Below are 19909 nucleotides of genomic sequence, written 5' to 3' on the forward strand. Positions count from 1 at the left end.
AAAATGAAGGTCAAATATTGGATGTGTTTCAAGTTCTGAAACAATACCACCATCAGATTTCAAAGCTGCCTGTGTGTGTGTGTGCGTGCGTGTTGGGAAAGCGGGGGAGGGGAGGTCACAAAAACTTTGCCTTGAAAGATTTCCAAACGTTGGGCCATATCCTTCAGTCCTTGGCGAAAAGCCCATTGAGCTCATGCCATTTCTCCTAATGACCCGAGGTAAAGATGAGGGGAGCCTGATCCTGCAGACACTTAGTCACAGGAGTAACCCTTACTTGGGTCAAAATCATGGCTTGTCCTACGTACCCACACAGGGCTGGATGGGGGTAGAGTCGTCCACAGTCCCTTATTTTTTCATCTCTGTACAAGATCAGGAGTTGGTGAGTGCTGCAAAAAGCAGCAAGAAATACCCCTGGCGAATGTAGGTGAGTGCTGCTTAATATTATTATTATTATTTATTATTAATGATGATAATATTGGAAGGAGGGGTGGGGGCGCTAAAAAACCAGTCCCTTAGTTTTGAAATACAATGTTGGCAACCCTAAAATTGGGGGGACGGGACCTGCATTGTGGGTTGTAGCATGAGGGGGGTGGGTGAAACAGTCTCTAAAGGAGGGTGGAGAGCGGGCAGGTAGGAACAGTGAATGGGTGTAGGCTTGACTCTGTCCCAGCAACATACTGGCCAGTGCATCTGTGCTGGTGTGAGGGGGATGTGATCTGTGCCTGGTAAGGGCTGGTGGAGCTGACTTTATCTCCTGGGGCACAGGGGAAGGTGATTCTTTCTGTGACTCTCTGAGTTACAGTTCTGCTCCTGGGTCCAGCAGTTATGCATTGCGACTTACTTGGGGCAGACTATTCTTACAGCCCTAGTGAGTACCCCATTGAAACACTTGCGATCATGTCAGTGAGGGCTACTGTTATGTGTAAGGGTAAGCAGGGCACGACGCTGAGGAAGAACTACAGGATATGGCCCAGTGAGTTTTGGAATCGTGTGAAAGATCCTTCTGTTTCAAGCACATGTAATTGCAATCTGGAGGCCTGCCTCATTGTATATTGGAACTGATTTGGACGCATGTCCTGATTTGACTGTGACTTGTTTGTAAACACTAGATTTATAACCATTACTGCATGACAGGCAAAGAATGAATGCAGGGCTTGTGATTTGGAGGAACAGAGCATATTTCCACTGCACAGTATGAACTATCAGGATGTATGGGATGTGAGTCATCTCTTACTATTGGAAACTTGCTTCAACCCATGCAGAATAGGTCAAATTCCTCCTGGGGTGTGTCTCTAGACTCTAGTAACTGCAGTAATAGGGACATATTTAAACTGCAAGGAAACAGCTGTATGTTTATTTTACTTCAGTTCTCTTCAGAATATTTGATATTTTTTAAGCCTGTACATCACTTATGAAATAGTTTTCTTGCCTTAAAATGCTCTTTGAGGTCCAGGATCTTGCAAATGTTACTACCCAACTAGGTCCCAAATCTGCCATCGCAGAAAACTCCCACCACCTTCTGTATAATGTTGAAAGACAGGCTGAAGACTCGAGATCATTTTGAATTTTATCCATCATACTGTAGTAATTTTGATATTTTATTAAACAGCTGTATTTACATATCAGAAAAATGAGAGATTTACTGGCACTGTAGCAAACAGACCCTTAAACTTGTAGCTATAGCAAATACTCATGTATTTCATTCTCTCTAGTGGCTTAAGCTGGCAATTGTTCTTCCCCCAGGGCTCCAGGCTATACTTAGACCATGTACAATACTGAAACTAACTAATGCTTAGTAAGCCTTGCTGAGCAATTTTCAAGTTACGGTGAAAAAATATGTAATGTATAAAAAGACAATGATTTGAGAGATCAGATGAAACCCAGCAATGGCCGCGATGAAAAAGGAAAAGATGAAAGATAAAAATAGATGCTAGTTATTTTAAAAGCGAATGGATTCCGGCTTCAATAGATTATTTATGGCATTTTAGCAAAATCTAATGATCATTGACCATGTTGTTCAACTGACAAATGAATTAGAAAAGCAGCTTCTGCAGCTTTTTTTTTTTTAAACTATCAGTAGATGGCAGGAGATACCACGAAATCCAGTTGGAGATAGAAAGGAAGCCACATAACTTTCTTCCTGCTGAGCCTTCATAATAAAATGTGGCTCACAGGGTACCAAGGCATTCACATTGATGCCTGGGGAAAGTTATTTATGAATATGGATCTGAGTCTTTCACTGTATCACCTCCAGCTTAATCTGGAGAGGTTAAATTAAGTATTAAAATGATAGTCTAATATTGGAGTGAATGTCTGCTCTGTAGAAGGTGCACCTGGAGATATGATTCATCACCCAAGTTGCAAAGATTAATTGGGCATTATAATTGTGTTAATGGATTCTCAGCACCACATAAGTTTTTATTTCTAGAATAACATCAGGAGCAACAGTGGTATCTGCGTGACTGTGGAGATCAGATATTGTCAAGTTTTCCCATAAGGTTGTACCAGCAAGAACTACTCTTTCAACAGCACTCTGTTTTCTAATAATACTTACTGCTTCAGGGACCTGATCCAACACCCATTGAAGTCAAGGAAAATAATCCCATAGACTTTAGATCAGGACCCATAAAATGACATTTTGAAATCCCAATAGAAGACTTTTTGTATAACACTATATTTCATCTTTACCAATAAACCGTGCTGAATAGTGGAAGAATTTTTGCTAAAATACAGATGCTCTATTCATAAGATACATGTAAATCATTACCTACATTCTAGAAATAATAATAAATTTGGAGCCAAAGTAGCTGTTACCATTTTTTCTTCTGTAGAAAATAATGTTAGTAATATTATCACGAAACCCATGAGAATTAGTGACTTAAATATGTCTAACACATTTGAGAGAGCAGTTTCAAGTGCCTGCATTTTCTGGGGGTTACTGATAATATCCACACTTTCTGTTACTTCTGTTTCTCAGATGAAAACTTCCAAGACGCAGAGCTGTAAGAACGTGAGTAATCTGTGTGGTGAGTAAATGTACTTAAGAAAAAAAAATCTCACCAGGTCTGCCAAAGTTGGAAACTTCTGGAAAGTATTCTGAGACTGTAAAATATGCAGACTCAGATGGGAGTGGACATATTTTAAAAGGAGTGACAGAAATGATACAGTTCTGCCTTTGCCTGCTTTCTGTGGCCGTTAGAAGAATGCTGCCTAATGTCCAATTACTGAGATAATAGATACTGAGGTTTTAAAATAGTGATCATTCTCTGCCCTCCCTTCTCCCAGGTGCAAGATTCCTCCCTGAGTTTCACTTTTGACAGTCTTCTTTCCACACAAATTATTTTTGTGGTCCCCTTAATTATCCTGGCTGTGGAGGAAAGATATACCCATGGCCCATCCATTAGCCCCAGCCTGGAATGCCTCTCTAGAGGTCAGAGTGCAGGGGACCCCCAGAGGGACATGGAGTATGGGAGATTTGTTTGTTTGGGGAGACTTGGCTGGGATTTACCTTATAGCCACTTTGTGCTAATGGTTCCCTGATTGTGTCCCCTGTCAGGCCCAGATCCTTCTGCTCTGTCTCATGTAGGGTTTGCTCATTTAAGGTGTCACAGTTCATGGCAACTGCACCTATATTTCCCCCAGTGGGCCAGCAAGGGTGCCAACCCTCAGCCTTCCAGCTCCCTAGCCACTGCCTTTCTGGGTGGAGACCAGTGTCTCTCCCCCTTCTGACCGGGGTATTTTCAGGCTGCACAGTTTCCTGCCTTCACTGTGTTATTCCCAGCTCAGACAGGTTGCCCAAGGTCATCTGCTTGCTTTCTCTTCAGAGATGGTTAACAGGGATAATTGCTCCAGTAATAAGTTACCACGCAGGACTGCAATTCCTATGCAAGTCTACTTTATTCTTAAGGTAAAAAGTATTACAGAGAAAACAATAATTGAACCTAAACACATGCTATAAGCTTATCAGATGTTGCCCCAACTCTAACATGGGCTCTAGCAGGACAGTCCTTCAGCACCCCACCCCCAGGGTTTCCTTTGTGGTCACAAATTCTTCACAGCCTCAGCTCAGAACTAGCACTCAGTCTTATGAGGTTTCAGTAGGCCCAGTCATTCCACAAGGATTGGGGCTCTCCATGGACAAGGGGTCCTGTCCATGTGCTGGAACAGGGAGAAGGCCCTGGGACAATTTAAAACCAGGCTATTTATCAAAAAATCCTGTCTTTGTCCGTTAGTCCCTGGAGAATCCGTTTTGAACTAGTATATGTGAACCTCTTCAGGGCAGTGCTTCGAAGGGTTGATAATGGAAGAAGTACATTAGCATCTCCTCGCCCTACCAGAGAATGTACATACAATAACATGTAGACAATTGTATTTTTATGCAAAGTACCCCAAAGGTGTTAACCATAATTCAATAAGGTTTAACTTAATTCAGTGAAGTTCATTCAGGAGCTAGACTGACACTTTCCAGCAATCACATAAGGTACAGCATATCCTAGCTTGTTTAATCCCTAACCCCCTGGCCATATGCTGACATGTGCTCATAAGCCAACTCTTTCCCGTGCTCTTCCTCTTATGTCAGTCTCTGTAGCTGATCTGATCCATTTCACCTTCCTTTTCACAAACCCACCTAGTTTTATGCCATACCTTGTTGCTTTTTTCTATGCCACGTTAACATTCAGCTAAAGAATAACAACAATGGCACTGCTATACTGGTTTTCATCTAAGGGGTTGAACTTGCTGTGAGATTCATTAACTCTTCACTGCGCTTATGTGTTGTTGTTATACCCAGTTCACAGAGAGCAAAATTGAAGCCTAGAGGAACTCAGTGACTTGTGCAGCAGTTAAAATCTTTTGAAACAGGAGGCAGGACTCCCCCCTCACCTACGCAGGAGAGGTGCTTAGCTCCTGGTGCTCTCTCTTTAACCCCTGCCCTGGCAATGGCTGGGCTGGAAGTAGACCCCTAGGAACTCTGACTAGTCTGAAATTACTGGGCAGACTGACTGGGATTCTCAAAGGTTATAAGGGATTTAGGTGCCCAACTCCCAATATGATAATTGAGCCTATAGATTTACCCTAATTGTGGGCTCAACTGTGAAAAGTGAGTGAAAGTTCATGAAGTCTCACAATGCTCTAGAACAACAAATGTTGATGTGAGAAGAAGCAAAAGGGAGACAGACTGAGTTAGTACAAACAAAAAGGCCTGCTGCTATAATTCAAGGACTGTGGTAAGTTCATGCCTGTTAAAGAAGAAAAATGTTGGCCTGGAAATCAATGAACCAAAATGGATGTGCCAGAAATTAGGTGTAACGGATGTGTTATGGGGCGTGGCTCCGCTCCTGCCTTCTTCCTACAGAAACTGCATGGACGCCAGTGGTTGTGTCTTCACCGTACCCTTTTTATTTTAAGTTCCCTCCACCATTTCCACAACAACCCCATCTAACAACCCATTTACTGCACCAACAGCCCTTTCACCAGGACCTGAGGGGAACCGAGGTCTCCCTCCCCTGAGGCCTATGTAATGGAGCTCACTTAGCCCTGGTCCCCTCTTCCCTGCCTCTCCCTGCTTGCCTGCTGTTTTATCAGCCTTGGGCTGATGTGGTACTGGGCTCCTTAGACTATCCATGCAGCCAGCCTGATTGTCTAGTTACCCCATCAGTGTTCTCAAGGGGAACGAATTAACATCTAAGTGATCAGAGTGCAGGCGCACCTGTTTATACCTTGCACTCTGTCACGGGGGGTGCAAAATAATGAGGGGACGGGCTGTTCCACCTGCCACTCCTTTTTGGGATCCTTAAAAATAAATGACTGCGCGGGCGGGGCGGGGCAGAATTAGCAGAGGCAAAGTGAAGCAGGGCTCTTGTTGACTGAAATAAAGGGAAGGAGTGATTTCCGCGGTCATGGCTGCACTCCCGCACCATTTCCTGGATCCCGGGATTTACCATAACATCATTGGGCTTTTCTGGACCTGATCCTGGGAAATGTCCTGAGCAGACTGAGGCAGAGAGAGGGACACAGATGACATTGCCACCTCTACTGGCTTTGACTGAATCCCGAACCCCATCTGGGGTGTGAGACTTTGTCCCCTGCCCCCACCCCCACCCACTTGGTGTCCTTTGTCTTCCCCACCTTATTTTTTCTCTTTCCTATCCATCGGCTTTTTTTCCTCCTGTCTAATAAGAGTCTGACTTAGCTGGCCAACACTGTATATTTTGCAACATGTTTGTAAGCTGGTGACCAGACAGAGGCATCTAAAAGCAACGCCCGATGCTGGTATGAGTTTGCCAAGCCTTGGAGTGGCTGATAAAACTCCGCGCTGTATGTGTGGCTGTTCCATCACTAAGGCTGCCAGTGAAAGTCAACACCAGAGACAGAAGCTGCATTTTCTATCTTTGCTGTTCTTTTATTTCCCCTCTTGTGTACGTTCATCTTGTTTTGTCTTCTGGGAAATGGGACTGGACTTTAACAAGAGCTCCAGCCCATCACTGCTAATTTTTCTCTTTTCCCCTAAAGGACTGTTATTACCATTTAAGAGACTGTCAAACAAGGTATTTTTTCGTTTTAAAGACTCTCTACAGAGCAGGGGAACAACAGATGTTGTTAAAATGAAAGCTTTACTTAATACTTTATATTGCAAATGCTTTTACTGGTTTGCTTTCTTTTGCTGAAGCTTAAATACAAGGTTAAAATGTTTAATGACGTGTTTGCCATGGCACTAAGCAGGCTGAGGTCGCTGTATACCAAACCCTGAAGCTTGTTTAACACTGTTTAATGTGGGACAGTGACAGTGGCATGTTAACCCCTTTGACGCTTTGGGCCCATTTAGTCCAACAAAGTCAATACTAAAGAGTCGAGCTCTTTTATGCTAATTTGATTGCATAGTTGTAAGGCCGAGCAGAATGTGGCCCATTGTTTTAAAAATAATGTCCTTGAGCCTCTCTCTTCCGTTTCTTCAAGGCTAGGTATATTGTGCCTGCAGGGCCGGTGCAAGGATATTTTGCACCCTAGGTGAAACTTCCACCTTGCCCTCCTTCCCCCCCACCCCCCGGAGCATCGCTTATTATAAACTTTCAAAAATGAATACTGCATACTGTGGCATTGTTCATTAGAATTAATACACGGTCGGCTTAAAAAATTATTTATTTCATTATTTCATCTACATATTTAATGAAAATAAATGGCCTTGGATCTCATGCATGTGGCTAGAGTCCCTTCTGCACACACACACACCCCTCCTCAATGGACCTGGAAAGGGCTGTTTTGGGGATCAGAGCACAGAGCTGGGAGTCGGGATCTGGCTTCTATTCTCCACCCCAGCACCAACTCACTGGATGACTTCAGGCAAGTTACTTCCCCGTTCTGGGCTTCAGCTCTCCCCCAGTGCTAAGGTGTGAAATGGTTCCTTGCTCCTGGGCTGGAAAGTGCAATGCAGGAGGGAGGGGGTGTCTGAAGGCCTGTCTTCCCCACAGCTGTGAGGCAAGGACAGAGTTCCAGCCTCTGTCATGACCGTCCTGGTTGTTTTACTCTGCCCCATGCCAATGGCTGCTGAAGCCCCTTACTCAGCTCTGGCCCAGGGCAGAGGCGTCAGTGTCATGCTGAGCACCTGTGGCTCCAACGATGTCTGTGGGAACTCCAGGGTTCTCAGTACTTCTGAAACTCAGGGCAATTTATTTTGAATGCTGGGCCAGGACTGAGCCTGCAAAGGTAGGTCCATTTATACCCCTCAATCCACAGCAGAACTCCCATCAATAAAAATACAAGCAATCAGGAGAATGATGAGGGGCAGTTGGCCCAATGCTGGGAGTGGGAAGGATATGGCCCTAATGTGGTCACTAAACTTCTACCTAGTAAAGTTACGGGTGCATCTGCTGTCATTCAGTGGGAGAACAAAAATCTCTTGGGTGCTGCAGCCTGCCCAGGGTTCAGCTGCACTTAACCTGAGTTGCTTGCACACTTGCAGTGGTTGTGCACCACTCAACTGGTCACCCATGTTACATGAAAATCTGGCTCTGACAGTGTTGTAATTAGACTTAACAGTTACTGCCACATTTCCCAGGCTGGCTGCAGACTCAGGCAGACTGAACTGTGTCAGCTAGACGCCCATCACCTTTGGAAGATTTTCCTTGTAGCCATAAGGGCTTGAGGCAGCCGAGTTTCTTCACTGAAAACTTGCAGTGTGCTGCCCCTGAATCCCAGATTAATCCCTTGTGAGGGCAGGTGCAGAGCTCGGGCTTGAAGCCCTCTGGTCTAATGGTCTGAGCCAGCACAGAACTAGGAGCCTCGATCTCCTGTGTTCAAAGCAGGACTCTGACAATGACTCCCCAGGTGACCTTGGGCAAGTCACATCCCTGTTCTCTGCCTCAGTTTCCCCCAACATGGGGCTCTATTTACCTGCTCTACAGAGCTGCAAGGGTGGATGGGGATGACGTCTTGGAAGGTGGCACATGCTGAGGACGGTTACACTTTTGCAGCTCTTTAACCTTGTATCCTCTGGCAAGGCCATGATCCGCCCCCGCAGGTGGACCGATGGCCACGGTCTCCCCTTCCTCTCCCCCATTCCCGCCCCCTCTCGTGCCACTGCATTGCTGTCAATAGGGCCAGCTGCAGGTGGGCTGATGTCACCCGCTCTGATCTGCAGCCGGCAGCCCTTGGGCAGCAGCTGCTGCTGTGGCAGGGGGTCTGGGACTGCCAGAGCCAGAGGGAGCAGACTAGGGAGCGATGTGACAGCCGGGAAGGAGGCAGCTCCGGGCTGGCAGGGGGGTTGCGGGTGGGCAGTGATGTGGGGCATGGCGGAGGGAGGCGGCGGGGCCCGTGGTCGCAGGTGCTAACGCAGCTGTGAGCGGCACCGCTTTTTGGCACCCCCAAATCTTGGCGCCCTAGGTGGCCGCCTAGTTGCCTAGTGGTTACACCGGCCCTGTGTGCCTGGGTACTTGTGAACCTACCACAGATCTGAGAAAAGTCCTTGGGCTGTTAAAAACTTCTGGCCTGATTTATACCCTGTGAAATCTAATTGAAGTCCCACTGTAGCCAGTGTAATATAAAAACTAGAATCTCCTCTGCTGTCCGCCAGCATGGTAAAACCCCTAGGAGGGCTCAAGGGAAAGGAAGTCAGTGAGGAATGAGTTGCAAGGCCCACTTACAAGCTTGGAGAATCCTTCTAGATATGTGCAGATCCCAGGAGCATCCATTCAGGGGCGTTCTGCTTCTGTGCCGGCTTGGGAACCCCTGCCGACCCTTCCACTCTCTGCTAATGTGGATCCTTTGGCACCATGGAGGAAGTTCCAGGGGAAAGGTAATACAGACCCAGGTTTATACCAGTGATAAATATGCACCCTTGATCACTCCCCAGAAACACAAACAGCGCTTCCTCCAGATTCCAGCATCCAGGAGCAGAAATCCAGTTGGTGATTTCCTTTGGCAGCACATTGCACCATTAATTTAAGCCGTCACCTGGCTGCACTGACTGATATTTGAGGAAGGTATTTTGTATGTAGTTATTTTTTTAGTTTAATTTTGTTGTATTTTTTTACTAAGTGGCATAACGGGTTTTTTAACTAGTGAGAAATTTTGCTTTGGAAAACATTTTTTATATATATATTAAAATCATTAAACATGTTCAATTTATCAGGGTCATTGCAATACAAGTCAAGGGCTGTTTTCATGTGAAATCAATGTGTGTGAATTATATGGACAGAAATGTGCAGTTACTCATTGATCACATGATGCTCAGGATAATAAATGTTTTATGCCAGAGCATTACTGATAATATATTAGGCAGGGAGTAACAGGTAAACCGATATTATATGGAAGGAAAGAGGGAGTGTTCAGTGGGGAAAGAAGAGCTGTAGTGACTATGGGCTTCACCCTATTTTCATTGAAGTTAATGATAAAAACAAGGATATGTCTACACTGCATGTAAGCCCATGCTTGAGCCCAGACTCAGGGCTAACCTGCCTCCTTTGCGTCTACACTGCAATTGCACAAACCCAGGCTCCCAGGACCCTGCAGGGCTAGCGGATCTGAGCTCAAGTCAAGGTGGGACTCAGGGTCTGAGTCCTATTGCTTTGCAGCGTAGCCACAGCCCTGCTTGACTCAGGTCCCGAGAGTCATCTGGAAGTATCCCACAATTCCATGGGACAACTTTAGTCCTCTCTATTGCAACAACCTGCAATCCACTCTATTGAAAATGGAAGCCCCCACCCCCAGTTGGCAAACAGCAGCAGCTCAGCGTTGACCCATTCTGATCCAATCACCGAGCTGAAAGCACACTACCAGAGAGCCTTCTGGGTTCACAATGGAGAGCGAAGTGAGCTGCTTCCTGGTAATGTGCAGGGTGGGCAGTAAAGTTTTCCCACAGTGCACCACGTCCTAGGCTAGGGCAGGGATGGGGACTCAATAGACTCTGGGCTATGGTTACTTTGACTTGCGTGGCGCACTGCAATGTGGATGTCAGAGCCCTAGGTTTGAGCACAGGTCAGAAAATTCTTAATCTCGGGTTAAAATACAATGTAGACACTCAAGCCCAGTGTTCCCTAACATGGGCCAGCTGACTCTGTGCTTACACTGAAGCATAGACATACGCCTATTGACTTCAATGGTGCAGGTTCAGGGCCAATCTGAAGCCATCTCACTGTAGGACATTCAGTGAAAGTTGAGGCAGGGATGTATATGGGGGACAGGCGCAAAGAGCTCCCAATAGAGAAGGGAGAATACCCCAACGATGGCTAATGTCCCCTTCAGTGTGAGCCAGGGGAGACCTATGCATGAGGGTTCTTTCCAAGTGTAGATCTGGAGAAGAGATCTTGCCCACAGAAATGCAGTAATCATGGCTAGACCTGGTTGTTAAAACTTCAGGTAGAAGAATGAGAAATAGCCTAAAATGATTATTTATCTATTTCTTTATTTGTAATGTGGAAGCATGCGGCAGCGCCAGTCATGGGCCAGAACCCCATTGGGGTAGGTGCTGTACAGACGCGGTACAGTCCCTGCCCCCAAGAGATTACATGAGGCACGGTTTGTATGCAGCCCCAGTTCTAACTAATTAGAAAACGTCCTAACAATTCAGATCTCAGTCAAGAGTTAAATCAGCCAGTAACTGTTCTGAATTAAAAAAAAAAATAATGGAAGAGACCTATATCAGTTAAAGCCCCTTGCCCTCCGCCCTGTCCTGATCTGGCCCTTAGACCAGACTATTTGCCACTGTACTGCCCAGGGGGTCACTTACATTGCTCAGTGTTGAGAGCTCACACATCACCTACTTGCATGAACCCTGGCTCGAGCCAGCACTCTCCGCCTCATGCTTTGAGAAACACCCCAGTTACAAAATAGAAAGGTGTCGAGTTCTTTTTCTTCACACTACATGTCAGAATCTATTTTGGTTTGTCCCAATTTGGAGGAGGCATTAAGTAGGGTACAGAAAAATAGCTTGAAGTGAATCTGCCAGTCCCAATTGCTGCCTTGGATTTTTACAAATTTGAATTCATTCTGGGCCATGGTCACTGGCACCATCCACTGTTTGCTGCTCAGCTGATACAAAGCAGCAGCAAAACTAGGATGAAGTGGCTAGTTAAAAGGGTATACAATAGTGTGGCAGTGCCAGAATGGCACAAAGCAGGCAGATTGTACTGGTGAGTCTGGCCTACTATTGGTCTCCAGGAATAACTTCCTTTTCCAGATTTATGAGTCTGAAGTTATTTCTGATCTCTGTGAATTCCGCCTGCCATACGATTACTTATTAGCTGTTGTAACATTGTTATTACAGGTAGAAAGGGATTTTACATCAACTCAGTGAGGCAAATTCTGGATCACTGCAGAAATGGCCTCCAGATGGGTGCATTTTAAGGTTGTGACCGCCACAGTGTGCACAGATTCTCACAGGGAGAGTGCCCTCAGGCATACTCCCAGACCCCAGGCAGATTGGTTCTGCGCCAAACAGCAATAAGCTGTGTGAGGGCAGGTGTATAATTGCCATTATCAAGACAGGCAAAGCATATGTGTGAAGATCACACCCGTGGCCTCTCCCCAGAAGTTTTCTCTGTGGCCAGGGGCCTGCGACAAGGGGCTTCTCGACAGATTTCAAAAAGAGTCGGGATAGTAAACTGCTGTGTGTCCATTGTGGCTGCAGATTTTCTGGCATGTGCTGAGACACATCACAGCCAGAACTGGGCCCCAAACCTTATTGACAAGGGAGCGTCGAGCCTGAAAAACACAACTTAGTCCGGAACAGAGTAAATAATCCAACATTGTTAACAGCATTTAAAACATGCCGGTACCCAAACAGTGTCTGGATTTGATTGCATTCCTCTGTCCCCACCCTTTGAATGTCACTTGCTTTTCACAAGTGTAAGTGTTTGTGGCAGGATCTGTGTCTTTGTGTTTGTACAGCGATTAGCACAATTGGGACCCGATCCTCACTGTGGGTTCTGGGTGCTGCTACAATGTAAGTATTAAATAATAATAATAATGCTATTGCTTGGGCTTTTCCAAAGGACTCACCATTGCCCCTAACTCCGTTCCCCTTGAAGTCAGTGGGCGTTTTACCCTTATGCCCGGTGAGAGCAGCGTACCCAGGTTTGGAGAACGGGAGGAAACTGAGCTGGAGGGTTCTTCAGGAAACTGTTGTCCTTGCTGGTTCCATTTGGCTGCATGCACCATTTGGGGTGCAGTGACAGTTTTAGGTGCCGGTAGATTAGATGGCTGTAAATCTCAGCACATCACATGAGAGCCAATAAATAAAGCCTCCCCCCTTGAGTGATAAATATTAATAATTAAATTTTTAAAAGTTAATATCAGCGGTTAAAAAAATCACTCTTGCTTTTTCTTCCTGGCGAGAGCTTCTGTGCTAAAGACTCAGAGACCAAACACCCAACTACAGTGGTAGAGGCGAAGGGAAATCACCAATATGCAGAAGCAGCAGCAGAGATAAACAGCACCAGTAATGTGGAATAAATGTGTCTCTGTAATCTGAAAGAAGAACAGGTAGTTGACTTTGTAGAGACAGTTTCACTAGGGGCAATGAAGCACACAGCTGCCTCAGGAACCTGTAGGAGCAATGAGCATGTAAGAAAGAGAGAGAGAAAAACATTGGAGCTGTGTGCAGCAGACCTCCAGCGAGGAGAAGTAGAAGGCAGACAAGACTGAAAGTAGGTCAGGGAGAGGTCTGTTTTCTTACTGCTCCATAATCCGGGGACAAGGGAAAACACCGGTATGAAGGGGTGCTGCTGCAGCAGGATGGAACGTAGGCAAAATGCACTGAAGGTGAGTCAGGGCACATTTAAAAGGTTGATAAGGTCAGTTCATGCTCACTGGTGAAGGCACCAGACTGTAGCGCACAAGGACTAATAGGTCACTAGGTGCTGGTCAGGCTAAGTCCCAGCTGCAGGTGTCTGCCACACTGTAGTGTTTGGACCTGAATCGCCACTCCCTTCCACCAGCTGTAGTGCCCTTAAACTCAAACGAGTTACTCTGGTGTGTAACAGGTGCTGTGGAGTGGAATTAGGCCAGCTGGGTGCTCGAGTGGGCTGGCTACTGCACTGCTGAGGGTGCAGTACCATTCGGGAACTTCTGGTGGGCGAAGCTTCTCCAGCTGCTGGAGCCTCTAGGATGCTGCTGCTCCACTGCAGACAACAGAGGGACCAGTCACTCAACAGGGATTCCCAGCCTGTGTGGGGTTAATCCAGGGCAGCCTCGTAACAACCACAGGGTATCGGGCTCCTTGGACTGCCCTGGTATTCCCTGCTGCTTCTGCCCCTGCTTCTCCTGTTCCAGTGAGAGGTGGGATGGGTGTCTGTGCTGCAGGTATGTCTAAGAATGGGAAGGTCAGGTGGGAGGTTGAAGGTTTTTAGTGGGGTGCAGAGGGGCTCAGTCTGAGCGTGGAAGGGGGGCTTCTGTGTGGGCAGGTTGGGGTTCAGCTGGAAGAGGGAAGCCCCCTGAGTCTGTGTTAAAGGGGGTGGATCTTAGGGGGATCATGTGGGAGCAGGGACAGCCGAAAGTTCTGCGCCGTGGAAACTCGGCTGTTTGTAGGTTCTGAGCTTTGGAGAGAAAAGGGGGCAGTGCTATTTGGCTGGGGGTGGGAGTTTTTGAGCTGAGGGGGTTCAGCATCTAGTGGTGTGGGGAAGGACCCTTGAGATATTTGGCTGGGAATGGGTCTCTGAGGAGGAGGTTGGGTTGGAAAGAGGGAGAGGAGGAACTTGAGGAGATCTGAGCTAGAAGGGTTAGGTTGACAGGACTTGAGAGCGGGCGAAAGGGGATGTGTGTGTGCTTGCAAACAGGATGGATTTAAATGAGGATGTCACTCTGCGTGGGAAGGAATAGGAGAGAGATATTTGGGGTTGGGGGCAAGGAGTACTATGGTATATGCAGCCCTGCTTACCCCTACATTTAGTCACTAGCTGCCACTAGGTCAGATCCAATATTTTTCACAGATTTCTTGGTTTTGAACCGGCCCTGGAAAACCACAACAGCGACATGTATCTTACTCTGCATCCTCCACTAGAACAATGTGTATCTGGTGCAAAATCCATGCTGGCTCCTGGAATCCCTCTCACAGCCATTGGCCAGCCCCAGCTCCTTGCAGGCTTTGATAGACGGCTGGTAAAAAGGAGGTTCGTGCATGTGCATTAATGTTAATAATAACAAGGACAAATCATCAGGTGTGAGCCCGAACCCTCGCAAACTCTGGGTGTGCCAACGTGTGCGGCTTTGGTCTATTTTTATGAATAGTCATAATTATTAATAATATTTGACTCCTCTATGGTGCCTTATAGCCAAGGCTTTCATTGAGTTTTACGGCTGTTCATTCATGGCGCCTCCCAACCCCCCTTGCTGTCAGGACACTCTGTTTAGAGACGAGGCACAGAGAGGCAGCATGAATTGCACCGAGAAGTCAAGTGTCACCCAGAGGGTGAAATCCTGGCCCCAGTGAAATGGCTGGAAAACTTCCATTGACTTCAGTGGGGCCTGGGTTTTACCCGGAGAGTCTGTGGCGGAGTCAGAAACAGAAGCCAGTGCTCCCCGTCCTGTGTGGTAAGCGCTGGGCCGCCCTCTCACATAGTTATTTCAGACCAGAAGTTCACAGCAAAGTCATAACAGAACACCTAACCCATGTAAACAGTAAAACAAAAACCTCTGCTGTAGGGACTGGCTGCAGCAAAAGTGGACCCTGTTTAAGGGCTGTGTTAAGACAATCTGGGGCCCTAGGCACGCCATGACAGAGGTTCCCCCCATAGTGCTGCCCCTGGTGTGGCAAGGGGTTTCCATCCCTGAGAGGCAGGGTCAGTGCCCCTTTCTGTCCTCAGGAAGGGCAGCTGGTCTTCTACCCCCCTCAGGAGCAGCAGAGGTAGCAACATGGGTCCTTTCTCTCCACCTCAGTACTTAGCCCAGATGCTTGGGTGAGGCCTGCTGCACTCTTCTCCTCCTGCCCTACACGCAGTCCTCTGGTATTGTCAGATACCGTCAGGGCCCCCACTATTCCTGGCTCTAATTAACACCCCCATTGAGAGGCCTGGGTGTGTTCACAACTCAGAGCTATCGCTTCAGGCTCTTTGCAGACTCAGGCAGCTAGGAGCCTAAGTGTGAGCCGGTAGTGCCTATGCCATAATGCAGTCGTGGCCTGAGTTGGATGCAGTGGTTGTAAAGCTGTGTCCTTTATTGGCTGATGATTACAAATCAAGATTGTCAGCACTTTGCCACTTATCTATCAACTAGATTTCCCACTGTTTAAGGTTTGGGAAACTGATAATCTAGAAATGTCATAGGACTATGTTAAACTTTCTACAGTGGGTATATATTCTGATTCACTAAACTAGTCCCATATTCAGGTTGTAAGTTGTATTAATATTGTTATGCTGGGGGTGGGTAATCACGTTGAAGCTCTTGGGCATGACAGCTGCCTTCTATCCCAGCTAAATGAGGGAACATTTAAGTGCCCCCTTATTTAGTGATAGCTGAAACAATGGAGAACCACCACCCAAGGATTAGGCCACATGCTAGCCTGGGCTATGCAGTCCAAGGGGTTCCCCGGTGGTCCGATGACAAATACAGTAGTAGGGGATTGATTGGATTGCAGATGTGTGTTTGGGTGTCTGAGACAAACAGCAGAAACGCCAGAGAAGCACACAGAGAGGGCAGGAAGGAAGTCATGACACAGCCAGAAACGCACTTGTAGAGTGATTTTAAGAAAAGTGGAGAGAGAAAACTTTTGGGGAAAGCACTAGCTGAAAAGAGGCTTGAGACTGTGTGCAAAAAGACTGTCTCCTGGTGTTTGATTCCTACTGTGTTCAGGGATACAGGACTTTGTACATTCTTCGTAGATAAACAGGATTGCATCAAAGAAATACCTGATTCCTTCATCAACTCCTTCTCCTAATGGAAACAATCCACAAGATCCCAAATTTGACTAGCTGCTCAGGTAAAAAAAAAAAGTAACAATACAATAATAATATTTTAAGTGCTAAAGCTGTAGTGTCACTACTGAGTGAAAATTGAAAACTGAAGAAAAAAACAGATGGGAGGGTTTGACAGGAACTGTGTGACCTTAAAAGAACATCAAGTTACAATTCTACTCTGGTGAAAATGGTATCCAGTAGAAATTAATATTTAAAGAAGAAATACTTCCTCTTTATAAGCCAGCCTAAATCCTATTGTGCACAGGAGACTCCTTTTGCTGTGTGCCAAATAGCAATAATTCTGTGAAGAGTTGTAGCCAAATAAAAAATAAACCACATACATGCCAGGCATTACCAGTGTATTGTCCTCACACATTTGAAGAGCACAATAATAAAACTCATTTTTCATTTAAAAATGAATGAAATTTCCATGAGAGAAAGAGAGAGAAAGTATTTTCCTTTGATTAAATAAAAAAGGGTATTTGGGCCTCCCAGATAGAATATTTAGCAGCTTGGACAAAAGCAAGTTCAGAGCACCAGTGGATACAAATTGAGCAACATATGGCTAGTCAGACCTTACTTGCCAATTATTGTATTCATCCAGCAAGTATGCAGAGAACCATGTAGGGCAAGCAAACCCATTAAATATTAGCATAATGAAGATATAGGGTGACAGTAGAAGAAAATGAAAAATCCTAGTCATGGCACTTCATGGGAACCCTAGCTTCTCTTTTGGAATGGAGACCCTGGTTGGGCTTGAGCTGCAGTGAATTCAGTGCAATTGGATGCCTGTGCCCACAGGAAGCCAGTCGTCTAAGGATGCAGGGGCTCCCTAGAGGTGGGCAAAAGCTTTTCTGACCGGAAAAAAGCCTGTTTGAAATAAAATGAAAATGGTTGCCAAGCATTTTCATTTCCTTGAAAGCATTCCAATTGTGTTGAGGAAAGCAAAGTTTTCACTTAGTTTTGAATAGAAACATTTGTTTAATTTTGCTATTCGAACCTAAAACATTTTTGCATTTTTATTTTTTTTAGGTGCTCCTGGAAAAGTGTGCGTGTGTAGGAGGGAGAGAAATGGAGAACCATTCCCCCCTACAAAGAGTTCTCTATACCAAAAATGGTTTGGGTTTTGAAACGGAAACAAAACTTTCTGATTTCAAATTAATTGAAAATTAGAAACTTCTGTGGAAAATGTTGAATGCAACAAAATGTTTAATTTTTTTTGGTGGGGGTATGGGGAGAATGTTTTTAAGGACAATACCTTTTTTTCAGACCGGTTCTAACCGGGATTCATATCTGGATGAGCAAGGAAGTTGATCTACCACGACAGACAACTTTTGCAGAATGCTGCCATAGTATCATTTGGGATGCTACTTGATTTGAAGTCTATTTGAACAGACAGAAGATTTTTTTACTATAATCCAGGGAAATTATTTTCTTTAAGAGTGGTATGCTAAGGAAACTGTCCTGGTTTCATACATTCCCTAAGATTGTCAGTACTAATAAAAAGGCTAAACAAAGGGATTCATCACCAATGCAAATAAAATATTAACTGCAAAGAAGAGAGAGCAAACGTAAGAGATGCATTTTCATTAGGTAATTGGGGAAGACTCTGGCCTCTTTCAGTCTGCTTATCCTGCAAAGATCTTACCATTTATTTCTCTTATAGCCTTTACATTGGATAAGATATAATGGATACTGGATCTGGATAGTGGCTTTCCTTCAGTTTCAGAGGCACCTGTCATGTTGTGTGATGCCACTTTACATTTGTTAAAATAACATTGCAAGACATAACATAATGCAATGCAAAATGAAGCGTTATAAATGTGACATGGCGTGTCTAAAACAATTCTTGCTTTTAGTGGATCAGTTATCCTTTAAAAGCTGGTATTTAGGATTGTCCTTAGATAATTCAATAGCTCCACATCTCTTGTAGGAGCAATGTCAACCTGAGTTACCATTTCTGCTTAACAGAGATGATGGGAGAAGATGGCATGAAAAGGGATGAAAGGAAAACAGATTCTGAATACATATCCTGGAGCACTTTTTCAAGCAAGTGATCAAGGGAAGTTTTTGGGGCCAAGCTCTGCAGCCCTGTAAGAAACAGTAACCATCAGAGAACAGCTGGGCTCTGAGGTATGGTTTTTGCTGTACTCCTTCTTGCTTTTTAGTTTTCCTTGACTGTTTAGGCCACCATCACTGTGAGTGCGCTGACATCATGGAAGAAAAATGTGTTAAATTGATTCTGCCTGAGAGGGAAGGGAAGTGGATTTAGAGTACAAATTGTTGCTGAAATCGGGAGAATGCAGCTTGGAATTTCTGTGAACCCAAAGCACGTGACCGTCTCCCTTTTTTTCCCCATATTAAAAACAAACAAACACCAAAACATCCTGGATTGAGGAGAGTTCTTTCTTGGAATCAGGAGCCTAAAAAGCCATGGATTTCACAGGTACAGAAGTTTGTCTGGTGAGAAGCAGAGTGCTAAATATAAGATTTGACTGACTGAACAGGCATGCTTAGAGAAACGAAAAACTTGGAATGAATAAAACCAGATCCCAGCTATAGGGAATTCTTAACCTTTAATATTAGCACTCCTTCATACTGCAATAAAGTACCACCCTATTTTCTTATAGCATCCCTCTAACATAAAATTGTTGTTATAATTTATGATGACTTTGTTTCCAGGCACACCCACAAACACAAAAGAAGGCATGCCCAAAGAGTTTAAACATTCCCTTTTCTAACATGGGATTTTTCATTACTGATTGTCTGCAACCTGTTACTATAGACCGGAATTTTCAAAGGTGCCTAGAAGCTCAGCACCCAAATCCTTATTGCAGCTCAAAATTCCACTCATTGTTTCTTTTTGTATTACTTACTTTTGTGCATAAAACCCTCAACTGAGATTAGGATTAGGCCCTGTACAATCACAGCGTAAGGGACAGTAGCTGCCCTGAAAAGCTTGCAATCTAAGTAGAGTAGGAGAAAGCACCTAAGGCTCTAAGTCCTATTTTTTTTCAGTGACTTGGGCCCAAACCCTCAAAGGGGTGGTCATTAGGTGCCTAGTCACTTTTCAAAATGGTGCGTAGGTTCCTAAGTTACTTGGGCAAATTTTACCTTACGTGACTTGCCCAGCGTTATATAGCAGGGGTGGCCAAACTATGGCTCACAAGCCACATGTGGCTCTTTTACAGTTAAAATGCAGCGTCCCGTAAACCCCTACTATTCTCTGCCTACCAAACTGGGACTGGGTAGGGGTGGGAGGGAGAGCTCGGGACCTCTACCTTGCAGCAGGGTGATGGGGTAGGAGCTTCTGCCCAGTGGGGAGGGAGGTCTCGGGGCTTGGGGCTTCAGCAGGAGCAGGGCTGAAGCCCTGAGCCCCAGCGGATCTCTCCCATGGGGCTGAAGCCCCAAGCCCCAGTAGGTGAGCCCCAGCTCTCAAACTTCTGAAGATTGTCGTTAGGGTGACCAGGTAGCAAGTGTGAAAAATCGGGATGGGGTGGGGGGTAATAGGAGCCCATATAAAAAAA

The 19909-nt window shown here is 45.5% G+C and overlaps 1 long non-coding RNA gene across 4 annotated transcripts; it reads left to right on the forward strand.

Moving 5' to 3' along the window:
* The first annotated feature begins 221 nt into the window (after positions 1–221).
* Positions 222–19094, forward strand: LOC123378522. Of its 4 annotated transcripts, XR_006582649.1 has the most exons (4): positions 12852–13794; positions 14421–14600; positions 16308–16405; positions 17415–19094. It is a non-coding gene; the product is annotated as an uncharacterized LOC123378522 (long non-coding RNA). The 4 variants fall into 4 exon arrangements; XR_006582652.1 differs by lacking the exons at positions 12852–13794; positions 14421–14600; positions 16308–16405 and adding exons at positions 222–424; positions 2978–3026; XR_006582650.1 differs by lacking the exons at positions 12852–13794; positions 14421–14600; positions 16308–16405 and adding exons at positions 222–424; positions 2978–3010.
* The last annotated feature ends 815 nt before the right edge of the window (positions 19095–19909 follow it).

Source organism: Mauremys mutica, chromosome 10, assembly GCF_020497125.1.
Source record: "Mauremys mutica isolate MM-2020 ecotype Southern chromosome 10, ASM2049712v1, whole genome shotgun sequence".
NCBI classification, from domain to species: Eukaryota; Metazoa; Chordata; order Testudines; family Geoemydidae; genus Mauremys; species Mauremys mutica.